This window comes from Lactuca sativa, chromosome 2 (genome assembly GCF_002870075.4).
Source record: "Lactuca sativa cultivar Salinas chromosome 2, Lsat_Salinas_v11, whole genome shotgun sequence".
Classification (NCBI taxonomy): Eukaryota; Viridiplantae; Streptophyta; class Magnoliopsida; order Asterales; family Asteraceae; genus Lactuca; species Lactuca sativa.
In genome coordinates this window covers 217,010,999-217,025,188 of record NC_056624.2, presented here as the reverse complement: position 1 = coordinate 217,025,188, position 14,190 = coordinate 217,010,999, and the positions used below count along the sequence as shown (strand labels likewise).

General features: G+C 43.0%; 1 pseudogene; it reads left to right on the top strand.

The window, feature by feature from the left end:
- Positions 1-14,190, top strand: part of LOC128132473 (general transcription and DNA repair factor IIH helicase subunit XPB1-like) — a 29,252-nt pseudogene that overhangs the window by 5,841 nt on the left and 9,221 nt on the right.

The following is a 14,190-nucleotide window of genomic DNA, read 5'->3' as shown; positions in this document are numbered from 1 at the left end:
GTATAGGAGGTGGTGTCGGACCCTCATTTGCTGAGGAGAGGTAACGCATGGACCCGAGATTCCTTGCGAGCAGTTCCAGAGCATGTGCGATACATGGAGTAGTGGCAAGGTTGTCAAGTGGATTTACGTAGGTAAGGGAAGAGAAAGATATGTAACCCCAGAGGGGGGGGGGGGGAAAGTGTTGGTTCACGGAAGTGAAGGTAGTAGTGCGAATGGATGATTTAGAGTATGAGGGTTGAACATTGTGTCTGTTACAGTGGTATGGAATGACATCATGATGAGATGTCTGCTGAGGACGCGGAAGGGATTCCGCGGGTGTAGAGCCAGAAGGCTCGGAAGGGATCCAGGGAGAGAATCCTGGACTCTCAGTGTGATTCTGATCAGGGTATTGGGTATGTATCAGTGGTTCATCCTGGGGGGAATGTTTGAGGATATCATCAGTGTATCGGGACTTCCAACCTGTGGGTGTTGGGACTAGTTCAGCATGTGTATGTGATTGCAAGAGGAGAACTCGTGAGAGTTGCTCTGAGAGTGAGAATGGGTCTCTCAGTCGTTCCGGAATGGATAAAGTGGGCTTTGGATCGGGGATCCGGTGGTTCATGGTTTCCTAACCCTTATGGGTCGAGTGATCGTTGAGATTTAGAACAGAGTTGCATCTTGGGTAATTCTCGGTTATTGAGAATGATGATCAGGGGTACAGTTGATGCCCGGTTCAAGATGGTGATCAGGACACCGTGAAGGAGGGGAAAGTATGTTCGAGTTTCGATATTTATGCCTTGAGAGACCTGGGCCGGTTAAGGCCCGGTGGAGCGTTGTGGGAATATCCTTGGAGTTGAGTTGCTGTAGGCTTCGAGGGCGAAGCCTAATATAAGTGGGGGAGAATTGTAACATCCCGGAATAGCAAGAGTAGAGTTGAAGGGCTAAAAGTGTTATTTGGGAAAGAGCGACTCGGCGAGTCCATGGATGGACTCGGCGAGTAGAGTCGCGGCTTGGTCGCGTGTTAAGCAGCCGACTCGGCGAGTCGATGAGATGGACTCGGCGAGTAGGCACTGAGTGGAGAAAGTCCTAATTCTCGGGGTTGAGCCCTATTTAAAGAACATTATATCCTTCCCCCAGCCTCTTTATTCCCTCTTGAAGTCCAGAAACCCTAGAAAGTGTGATTGAAGAAGATTGGAGCGTATTTGGAGCATTGGAGGAGTTTGTTGAAGGAATCTTGTGAGATTGAAGGCTTGGGGCAAGGGGCTTTGCTTGGATTCGAATTTCATTGCAGTTGGGGCGTCCATTGGAGGTAATATCTCGTTCTTGGACTGATTGTATGTTGTTTCTTCATTTTGGGGTTTGTGGGATCTTGTCTATGGATGAAATTGGAAGTCTAGAGGTTAGATCTGAGGTTGCTACCTCAGATCTGAAATGGAGAAGAATCAGAGAGCATGAAAGTCCCTGTGTTGGACTGTTTAGTGAAGCTTGCATGTCCCAAACCTTAGTTATAAGTGAATAAGGCCTAGATCTCTTTGGATTCACGTAAAGTTTGCCACTTTACGTGATGGATGAGTTGTATGAGACTAGACCTATGTTTTGGATCATTTGCATGGCCTGGAATGCTTCTGAGTGGATTCAGACCGGTGGTACTCGGCGAGTCACATGAGTGGACTCGACGAGTTGCTTGAAGATGAGCTGGGACTCGGCGAGTTGGAAGAACAACTCGGCGAGTTGGATGAAGATGGCCTGGAACTCGGCGAGTTGTATGAACAACTCGGCGAGTAGGTTGATGATAGTCTTAGACTCGGCGAGTCTGTTCTTGGACTCGGCGAGTCTTGTCGAAGAGTCCCGATATTCCCTAGTTGAGTCGAGAATCGGTGAGTCAAGGGATGACTCGGTGAGTTGTGTGCGAGTGGACTCAGAGTTGTTGGACTCGACGAGTCTCGGAGTGACTCGGCGAGTTAGGTCGCGGATTGAGTGAAGTTATGATTATAGGAACTCGGCGAGTCATAGGGTTGACTCAGCGAGTAGGGTCAGCCAAGGGTTGACCGTTGACTTTTAGGGTTTGGTCAGCGATGTGGCCTTTGGGCCAAGAGAGGGGTAAAATATTCTTTTACCCTTAAGAGGGTGCATTGAGAGGATTGATTCTAGTCTTGAGAGTTGTAGTCATGAGAGTTTTGCCTTACGTGTTAGGCGGTGGCGAGTTCGAGATTCAAGTATGGAGATATCTGCTTTCTGCTTGCCAGGTGAGTCTTCTCACTATACTTTACCTTGAGTAGGTAATCAGAGCTATGTGTTAGTGTGTGTATATTATGTGTATGCTATGTGTTGTACTGCATTATTTCTATGTGATTTATGCTGTGCATGTTTGTAGAGTTGGAACCGAAGGGTTCCTAGAGTTGGAACCGGAAGGCTCACAAAGTTAGAACCTGAGGGTTCACAGAGTTTGGGTGCACGGACCCATAGAGTTATGGCCTCGAGTGGCTTATATGTGTTATGTGTGTGGTATTTTGGGGAACTCACTAAGCTTCATGCTTACAGTGTTTTGTGTTATGTTGTTTTCAGGTTTCTTTCAGTATCACGGGACAGCACCGGCTGGATTGTACACACCAGAGAAAAAGTCATATTTTGGAGGATCCTGGTTTTCTATGCAAGTGAAAATGAAGCTATGTTTTGTAATTCAATTATGAATGAGATTTTAAACAAGTGTTCTAAGAATAAAATGATTATTTTAAATGAAAATTTTGTCTTGAAATTGACGGTGTTACAAAATTACTGTTCATCATTGTCACCGTTTGATTATTCTGTTTTCAATTGGTATATTGGAAGTGTCTTACTGTTTCACTATGTTTGATGAATTGATAACTGAACTAGGGTATCTCATATCAATGAACATTTAGATTATACTTCAACCTTCACATGAGAAAACAAAGATTTGCTCAAAAGTCAATGAAATCTTTCCTAGAAAGATTGGGTAATCCTAGTCGGCTAATATATATATATATATATATATATATATATATATATATATATATATATGTGTGTGTGTGTGTGTGTTTGTGTGTGTGTGTGTGTTACAACACATGACAGGAGGACTATAAAGCTGCAACTTTTGAAGAGGAGGATGCATATTATGTTGAAGAATTTGGTGAGGATGATCCTGATGGTATTTTTATCTAGTTATTATATATTAATAGTGATTCAATATCTTTCATATCTAAAACAATGTTTTCTTGGTTTGTATAAGTAGGTGATGGAGAAGGAAATAAGAGAGATTTTACCAAATTGGAACTTAAAGCAGATTGTTTGGCTGTCAAACCAACAAATAATGGGATAAAGAATATTAATAAAGCTCAAGTCACTGCTATTTCTTATACTAAAGATAGTATAGAGTAAGCAGGGTCGGTCCACAGGAATACATGACTTCTTATCTTGCCATATTTTCACACATAATACAAATAATATTAAAATGGGGGATTGTGTTTGAACTAGATTTAAACTTCATAAATAAGAAAGATTGTTAACAGAATTTAGTAAAAGAAATACATTTCCAATTCTGATTCTTATACATGTATTATGTTGAAAGATGCAAAAATGAATATGATTATGTTTTATCTAAGTTGGTAATTTAGATACTAATAAACTCTAATGTCCATGTTGACAAAAAAATGTTTTATTCAAAACATGTTCTTCAAATAAAACTTCATTTAATTGATTTAATTCAAATAAGCTCTTTCATCAAATCATTAAATGAATTTAAGTTCTTGCAACAATTACCAACAATGTTCAATATTCCTCATAAGCTTGGGATTATATGAACATTTAATATTTGATTACACTTATTTTGATTTAATTACAATCAATTAAGTGCATGTTACTAACATCAAATCACAAAACATATACGAATTTTAGAATTTGATTAACTAGATTGATAAAAACCCTAATTCATTGATCAAGTGAAGAAGAGAATAAACTAAACACATGATTAAGATCAAATCAAAGATTACTAGATGTTAAACACAAACCAAATTCAAGTTACAATCTAACAACACATACTTAAGAATTCAGATTCAGAAATGATTACGAAATCAACCACACATGTCTAGGTTAAACTACAAATCAAACAAGTTTAAACTTCAAATTAACTTACAAAAAGGAAATTAAAGTGTTTCCAAGTGTTAATCTACTTCCAAAAGCTCTGAAAATCACCTTCTCTATGCCCAAAATACGACTTAATTTCCAACAAAAACTAATTGTTTGAATTAAATGAGAGTAAAACTACTTTAAAAACTGTCGAGACGTTTACACGGCCCGTGTAAATTAAAGGGTGCCATTTACACGACCGTGTAAACAAGAAAAGTAGAATGCTCAATCCTGCCAGACCTTCAAAGTAGAATGCTCTTGCATATGCGTTTACACGGCCCGTGTAAACTATAAGCTATCATTTAGACGGCCCGTGTAAATTCCTGTGAAGCCAAATTCTTTATTTCTTCATTCTCTCTCTCTATTCAATGCTCTAAAACTTCTAAAACTTTGTCTCCAACTATTTTTAACTTCCTCCATCAAGATCCAACCTTCAAAAGTCCCTGAAATATCATACAAGTGTGTGAATGGAATTGCATCATGAAAAATCCCGAAAAATATGCAAAATGCATGAGTTTAAACCTAAATGCAATGCACTTTTATGAACTAAAACTACAAAATGAATGCATGAAATGCACCTAAGACAGATCATGTGAATCGGCCATTATGGGCCTCTGCAGATGGCCGGATCTTTCTAGAAACCTTCTCTCCATTGTATAAACAAGCTTATGATTTTCTAATTGCAATTGCAGAACCTGTCTGCAGGTAATATATATACATCTGCATCTCAACTATCAGTATATATATATATATATATATATATATATATATATATATATATATATATATATAAAATCTGAGATTGATCTTTCATGTTTGGGGTGTTTGTGCTTATATATAGGCCAGATTCGATGCATGAGAACAACCTGACTCCACACTCACTTTAGGCAGCTGTGTCAGTGGGTCTAGAAACTGAAACCATAATAGTTGTGTTGAACAAGCTTTCAAAGACCAAGCTCCCTAAAGATATGATCGATGATTCATGCTTCAACATCCAATTATGGAAAAGTAAAGCTTGTATTGAAAAAGAATCGTTACCTAGTTGAATCTCCTTTCCCAGAGGCAAGACTGCTTATTCGTTTCTTAATCTTTAAATGACATATTGTATATGGGTTGATATTCAAATATTCAATTAATTAATTATGTTATCTGATTGGTGTTTGCAGGTATTGAAGAGATTATTAAGCGATGAAGTCATATCTCGAGCGAGGACTTCAAACGAGGTTGTAGCTATTATTCTTATTCCTCTTTTTTATGTTGTTTTATATGAGGGATTGATCATGATCATTCTGTATCTTCTCACATTCAGGGTGACGATGGGTTTGCTGTGAGTAGATCAATAGGTGAAGTTTAAGGTAGACATGAGGAACTGCTAATAGAAGCACAGATGGCAGCTGCAGTTGAAGAAAAAGAAGCTCATTCATTTGAAATTGACCCCGCTCAGGTATAGTATATGATACATTGTATCCGTTTCTGATGAAGTTCATCTTATTTATATCGATCACTTAAAAAAAGGTTGAAGAGTGATTTGTAGATTTACCGCATCATTGATTGAAGAAAATTAATTACTTGACAGGTTGAAAATGTAAAGCAGAGGTGCTTGCCAAATGCTTTAAACTATCCCATGTTGGAGGAGTATATTTACGCAATGATACTGTTAGTTTTCTCTCATACTTGTATGACATATATTCTTGGTTCATTATGCAATGTGATTTGTAAATAGACTAACTGTTAATTTTTACCCATACATTCCAATAGTTTTCACAATATTCATCATTTTAAACAATACCCATTAAGTCTATTTCAGATTAAGTAAAAAAGAAACAGTCATGTATAGCTTAGCTATGAAAAAGAAACATTCAACCCCATAGTCTTTTCTACAATTAATTGATAATTATTGATAAGCAAATTGCACAGATAAATTCGGATGTTGAGATGGAATTAAAGCCTCAAGCACAACCACGACCTTATCAAGAGAATAGTCTTAGTAAGATGTTTGGAAATGGTAATTAGACGCTGATTAGAAAAAGTTGTTAATATTTGTATTTGTTGAGAGAGAGTTTTTTGGTAACATTTGTTGAGGCTGCAGGAAGAGCAAGGTATGGGATCATTGTGTTACCTTGTGGTGCTGGAAAGTCTTTAGTGGGGGTTTCTGCAGCCTGCAGGATTAAAAAAAGTTGTCTCTATTTAGCAACAAATGTTGTTTCTGTTGACCAATGGGATTTTCAATTCAAGTTATGGTCAAACATTCGTGATGCACATATATGTCGCTTTACATCCGATAGTAACGAAAGGATTTGTGGAAATGTTGGAGTTGTTGTCACCACATACAACATGCTTGCTTTTGATGGTAAAAGATCCCAAGACTATGAGAAAATCATTGAAGAAATAAGAAATAGAGATTGGGTTTGCTACTCATGGACGAGGTACATACACATACACTTTTGAATAAAGTAATCATGACCATTTTACCCTTATATTCAAAAAAACAAAACAAATTTCATGTAGCACCTGGTTCTTGGTATGTATTCTTGGTTATTAAATCTCCTTATATATTGCATGATTAACCTTGGACTCGGTGAGTTGAAGGACTAACTCGCCGAGTAGAAGCGGGACTAGACGCGGGATCTACTCGGTCTACTCGGCGAGTAGGTTCGAGGGACTCGGCGAGTAGACCCTGTCTGGACTTAAACCCTAACCCGGGTGTTTGCACCCTATTTAAACGATCCAACCCAGCCTGTTTAGGTTATGACTGATAGTATGAGTTTAGCACTGTATGCTAGTACAGTATCTCTCTATGAGAGCAGAGCTGTTTGAGGTTGTTTCCTTTTGTCTGAATGTTGCTTGCTCTGTGCTTCTTGGGACTCTGAGTGATGGGAGTTAGCCATTAGGCGAATACGTCACGTCACATGTGAATAATGTTGTCAATATCTTTGAATAATGTTGTAGTAGTTGATTAATTAAAATAAAAATAAGCGTCAAAATTTAAGTGTAAAATAAACTCAATATCTTTGAATAATGTTGTAGTAGTTGAAACAAGGTTTCCGAATATATATAGAACGCCCAAATCTGACTTCGTATGAGAAGTTATGATTTATCGAAGTTTCGGCTTAGCAGTGTGCAGCCCGAATACTCGATTTGAGATCGAGCGGTTTTTAGCCAAAGCAATCTAAACAAGGATCGAAGGTCTCGTTGTTAGTAGCGAAACGATGAAAAGTTAGGCGAGAACGGACGTCAAACGAAGAAGTTATGAATTTATAACGAAATTTTTTGTCCCGGCCTATTAAAAATAAATAATAAAATTAAAAGTCAAAAATAGCCGACGGAGTCTGAACGAAAGTTGTAGAGCGTAGTCTCACCTTCGCGTGGATATAAAGAACGTCGAAAACGGAGTTCGTATGAAGAAGATATGAATTTTCAAAGTTTATTAAATAATTAATAATTAAATTTAATTATCAAATTTGGTATTATCCGAAGATGGGTCACCGGACTCACCCGGAGTACGCCCCGCGTACTCACGTATGCCCCGCGTATAGCGAAGATGTCGACACTCGCACTCGAGGACTTCGGATGATGCATGCGCTTACGATTTCGGAGCAGTACGCCCCGCGTACTGGGAGGCTTCAGCCTCCTATAAATAGGAACCGAAGGCAGCCGATTCCTTTATTCATTTTCTCTCTTCTCTCTCCCGTTTTGCATCGTTTTGCATGCCAGAAATATCCCGAAGCCCCGATATCATTCTCGAGCCCCGAGGCAAGTTTCGAAGCCCCGAAGATCCTGAGAAGTGTGATTCCCGAGCCAAAGCTCTGCCCGCGAGAAGTTCGATTTTTGAAGAGATCTTCCAGATCTGCTGAGGATTACTACTTCTGCAAGTCGTAGTGTTGTCCGATCATCTTCTGATCAAGTGAGTGTGTAGTTACTTTCGTCTAACACATAAATATTAAGTATTTTCTATAAAATACGTGCTATTTGTATAAATATAAAGTTGTTTATACGTGTGAGTGTATACTACCTTTCATAAACACGATAATAATACAAGTATGGTTCGAGTGTATTAAGTATATTGTTGTTTATATGTGTGAATGTGTATTCACTTTCTTCTAACTCATAGATATGATTTATTCTCTATGAGATATGTGTTATGTGTGTGTGTGCCTCATCTGTTATGTGAAATATGTGTTGATTTAAAGCATGCTATACAGGTTTTTATCTATGTATAAAAATGTATATTTTTATCTACTAATATGTTGGGTAGAACATGGGTAGATAATTGGTGTGTAATAAACAGATGAGAGGCCTCGTTGTTGTTTGATTTAGTCATCTAGCGGAGTTTAGATGATGACCACATACTTTTCTAGATAGTCTTGTGGAAACATTAGCAGGTTCACCACCTGTAGGTGTTAATGAACTTGGGTGTTCATTCGCTATACTCCATCCCCCTCATGGTTGCCTTATTTGACTTATATTGCTGAGGTACCCCCGAAGCATGTGTAGTCGCCCCGATTAAATATTCTTAGACTAGGTCCCTTGTGTTAGTTATTTTAGGGACATAAAGTGAGAATAATGGGAATGGGTAATTGGGTTATTGTTGGTTGGTGAAAATTAAATATGATTATTTATTGTGGGTTGAAAACCCTATATGCTCACCAGACTCCCAAGCCTGACCCACTTAGTTTTATTTGTATTACAGGAAGTGGCGCGAGGGCATGAGATGGATGAACCATCAGTTGTTTTGTTTACAAGTCTGTATATGTATATATTGGTTGAATGACTTGTAATGTTATCGTTTATGCTTATTGGTCTGTATCGGAACATGACACCCCGAGTTTTGATTATAATGAAAATACATTTCTTTTATGAAATGCTTTGGTAAACATTGTTTTATCATGTTTTGTTTTTGGGAACAAATTCCGCAACTCTTTCAAATCAAAAGGATTTACTCTAAAATTATTTTAAAAGCATAAATGAAAAAACGGTCTTTTCTGGCCGAGATTTTGGGGATGTCACATCAGGCTGCTACAAGTGCAGCAAGTCTGGGCACTTTAGCAGGGATTGCACTGCTCTGGCAACAGTTATTCAGATGTCTGGGTTGCTGTGTTTCCACTGCAACCAGAGGGGCCACAAGAAGGCCAATTGCCCCCAGTTGAAAGTTTCAGCGCCAGTGAAGGCGCCAGCTCCAGCGACCCTGCGGATCATGGATGGCCGACAGGGCAAGGCAGAGGCTCCAGTGGTGAGGAGCCGAGCATTTCAGCTGACTACCGAGGAGGCACGCGCTGCACCCGATGTGGTGACGGGTATGATTCTTTTCCCTCTCTTTTATTTTTATGATGTTATGATATTGATATGTGTTCTGTATGTATATGTATGCATTAGGATCGTTCCATGTGAACGGTATCCCAGTTCAGGTGTTGTTCGACTCGGGTGCATCCCGATCATTTGTTTCCCTTGCGCTTAGCAAGAAGTTTCATGAGTCTTCGAGCAAGTTAGATTGCCCTTTGGAGGTAGAGATTGCTGATGATCGATCGGTGTGAGCATCGATGGTATTTCGAGATTGCGTATTGCGTTTGTTTGAGGAGCGCTACTTGGTAGACTTGGTTCCTATTCCGTTGCGTGGGAACAAGGTGATTATAGGCATGGATTGGTTGAGCCCTAACGGAGCGGTGATAGATTGTGCACAGCAGCTAGTGCGAGTCAGGACCCCAGGTGGGGGAGAGCTAGTGATTCATGGCGAGAGACCACATGGCGGACCCACTGTATGTTCAACAGCGAGGGCTGGGCGCTATCTTCAGCAGGGATGCGCAGGATACGTCGCATATGTGATGGATACCCAGGAGGCGGGTAAGGCGACAGTGAGCGAGGTTCCGGTGGTTCGAGATTTTGCAGATGTTTTCCCAGAGGAGCTTCCTGGGATACCTCCGGAGCGACAGGTGGAGTTCAGGATTGACCTCGTTCCTGGTGCGGCTCCGATAGCCAAGGCACCGTATCGGTTGGCTCCTCCTGAGATGCAGGAGTTGTATACACAGCTGCAGGAGCTGTTAGACAAGGGATTCATTCGACCGAGCAGTTCACCCTGGGGAGCCCCGATTCTATTCGTGAAGAAGAAGGACGGGTCGCATCGGATGTGTATAGATTACCGGGAGCTGAACAAGGTAACGGTGAAGAACCGATACCCACTCCCGAGGATTGATGATCTATTTGACCAGCTTCAGGGAGCATCTTGGTTCTCCAAGATCGATTTGCGTTCAGGTTATCATCAGATGAGGGTCAGGGAGAAGGATACGTAGAAGACCGCGTTCCGGACGCGCTGTGGCCATTATGAGTTCGTGGTGATGCCGTTTGGACTCACCAATGCTCCTGCCGCGTTCATGGACCTCATGAACCGCGTATGTAGACCGATGCTGGATCGGTTTGTGATTGTCTTTATTGATGACATTTTGGTTTATTCCAAGACACAAGAGGAGCATGAGGAGCATTTGCGAGAGGTATTGGAAACCCTGAGGAGGGAGAGCTTCTATGCCAAGTTCTCCAAGTGTGGGTTTTGGTTGCGCGAGGTGCAATTTCTCGGGCACCTTGTCAACCAGAACGGGATTCTGGTCGATCCGGCCAAGGTCGAGGCCGTGATGAGATGGGAGGTTCCGAAGTCTCCATCTGAGATTCGGAGTTTCCTAGGATTGGCAGGCTACTATCGGAGATTTATTCAGGACTTCTCCAAGATAGTCGTACCCCTGACGCGGCTGATGAAGAAAGCTGTAGTCTTTCGGTGGGGACCCGAGCAGCAGGCTGCATTTGAGACGCTGAGACGGAGATTGTGCGAGACACCAATCTTAGCCCTACCGTAGGGCGTAGAGGATTTTGTGGTCTATTATGACGCGTCCATTTCAGGGTTGGGCGCGGTACTGATGCATAGGGGGCATGTCATTGCCTACGCTTCGAGGCAGCTCAAGCCGCACGAGACGAACTACCCGACGCATGATTTGGAGTTGGGAGCGGTGGTTTTTGCCCTCAAGATTTGGAGACATTACCTCTACGGGGTTTGATGTACCATCTACACGGACCACAAGAGTTTGAGGTACCTCATGGATCAGCCGAATCTGAACATGAGGCAGCGTCGGTGGTTGGACGTGGTGAAGGATTATGATTGCGAGATCCTTTACCACCCAGGGAAGGCCAACGTGGTGGCCGATGCACTTAGCCGCAAGGCGGCGCCGATCAGGGATATTTGTATGAGGATGACAGTAGTGACTCCCCTGTTGGAGCAGATTCGGGCGGCCCAACAGGAGGCTATCAAGGAGGAACATCGGAAGAGCGAGCGTGTGGTGGGACAGGTTTCCTCCTTCGATTATGATAGCCGAGGACTATTGATACTACACCGTAGGGTGTGGCTACCGTATCATGGAGGCATGCGCCAGATCTTGATGGAGGAGGTGCACAAGTCCCGGTTCTCTATTCATCCCGGGGCGACGAAGATGTATAGGGATCTTCGTCCAGATTATTGGTGGTCCTGCATGAAGTGGGATGTGGCATGGTACGTCGAGTGGTGCTTGACCTGCAGGAAGGTCAAGGCTGAACATCAGAGACCGCATGGCAAGATGCAGCCGTTGGACATCCCGTTGTGGAAATGGGAAGATATCATGATGGATTTTATCACGAAGCTTCCCAGGACCGCGTGTGGAGTGGATTCGATTTGGGTCATCGTGGATCGATTGACCAAGAGTGCTCACTTTATCCCGATTCAGGAGAGCATATCGGCCGAGAAATTGGCCGACATCTATATCAGGGAGATCGTGGCGCGGCACAGGGTGCCAGTGTCGGTTATCTCGGACAGGGATGTGCGTTTTACTTCCAGGTTTTGGAAGAGATTCCATGACGATTTGGGCACTCATTTGCATTTTAGCACCGCTTTTCACCCGCAGACGGATGGTCAGAGCGAGCGGACCATCCAGACTTTGGAGGATATGTTGCGGGCATGCGTGTCGGATTTCGGTGGTAGCTGGGATACCTATCTTCCCTTGGCCGAGTTTTCATACAACAACAGCTACCACGCGAGTATTGACCGTCCCCCATTTGAGATGTTGTACGGTCGGAGGTGCAGGACCCCGATATGCTGGGGTGAGGTAGGCCAGAGAGTCATGGGGAGCACCGAAGTGGTGCTCAAGACGACCGAGAGGATCCAGCAGGTTCGGAGCAGGCTTCAGACTGCTCAGAGTCGGCAGAAAAGTTATGCCGACAAGCGTCGATCCGACTTGGAATTCCAAGTCGGGGATATGGTTCTCCTGAAGGTGTCGCCTTGGAAGGGCGTCATTCGATTCAGGAAGCGAGACAAGTTAGGCCCGAGATTCATCGGACCGTTCCGAGTTATGGCCCGGGTGGGCAAGGTGGCGTATAGGCTGGATCTGCCAGTCGAGCTCAGCCAGATCCACAGCACTTTTCGTGTTTCTCAACTGCGGAAGTGCCTAGTGGACGATTCAGCAGTAGTGCCTTTAGAGGATATTCAGGTTGATGACAGCCTGAACTACATTGAGCGCCCAGTCCCAATCCTCGACAGGAAGTTGAAGGATTTGAGGAACAAGAGGGTGGAGCTAGTGAAGGTGCAATGGCAGCACCGCAAGGGTTTGGAATGGACTTGGGAGCCGGTGGACGAGATGATGGAGCATTATCCCGAGCTGTTTCAGGATCGAGCAGCAGACTTCGAGGACGAAGTCTAAAATAAGTGGGGGAGATTTGTAGCACCTGGTTATTGGTATGTATTCTTGGTTATTAAATCTCCTTATATATTGCATGATTAACCTTGGACTCGGCGAGTTGAAGGACTAACTCGCCGAGTAGAAGCGAGACTAGACGCGGGATCTACTCGGTCTACTCGACGAGTAGGTTCGAGGGACTCGACGAGTAGACCCTGTCTGGACTTAAACCCTAACCCGGGTGTTTGCACCCTATTTAAACGATCCAACCCAACCTCCATTTCCCCTAGCACTCCCAGGGATCTGTAGGATGAAACCCTAGCCCCTTTTGTGTCCTTGTGGGTGACTTTTAGCATTTTGAAGGTGATTTGAAGCTTGGGAGAAGAAGGAGAAGGTTGAAGAGTGCAAGAAGGGAAGGAGATCCGGAATCTACTCTGTGAAAGGCCTCTATTCAGGTAGAAAAGTTCTTACCTTGATCTTCAGTTCATTGAACCCCCTTTTTGTCCCTAAAAATGGTTTTTAAGCCCTAAGAACCTAAATCTCTATGTGTTTATGGTTGATGTTCTGCAAGGACTTCGGATTTGGACTTTTAGGACATCCTAGTATCTTAAAGTCTCTGTGGTTGAGGTGATTGAGTCCCTACTAAGTGAAGAACCTCTTAAAGAGCTTGGAATTGCATGTTTGAGCTCATAGGGCCATGCATGAACGTAAAGTTTGCAACTTTACGTGGTAAACGTGCCCTAGGACCATGGATCTGTGGTTTTGAAGTGTTGCATGTCCCAGATCTGGCCTACTCAGGAAATGGGTCAAAGGACTCGGCGAGTCCCAAAGTGGAACTCGGCGAGTTGGATGAACAACTCGGCGAGTCCTATGAAGATTGCCTGGAGCTCGCCGAGTAGTTCTTCAAACTCGGCGAGTCATATGAACATCTACAGAACACGAGGGGTTTAAGCGTTGAAGGCTCAACCCTTCGTACCTATGCGTGGAATTAACTGTGTAACGTAGTCCCGAAACCCCAAACCCTCGTATGGGGTGTTCTGGTGTGGATTGAGAGCGAGCAGGGGATCTGCTCGAGGAACTCGGCGAGTTGGGACTCGAGTCGGCCCCATAGTCCCGGGTAGCAAGTCAAGGGTGACTCAGTAAATGGGGAGAGGGACCTGGTGAGTGGGACCGGATCAGTGAGTGATGGACTCAGCGAGTTGCTCGCAGACTCGACGAGTCCAGTCAACTGAAAGTTGACTTTGACCTGGACTTCGACTTGGTAAGGGGTAAAAGGGTCATTTTACCCTAAGAACATCTAGCGGTGTTTGACTTGTCGTTTTGTGGGAATTATAGCCGGAGGACGTCCGGAGCAGCAGCAGCAGCAGCAGTAGACAGTCAATTCCCA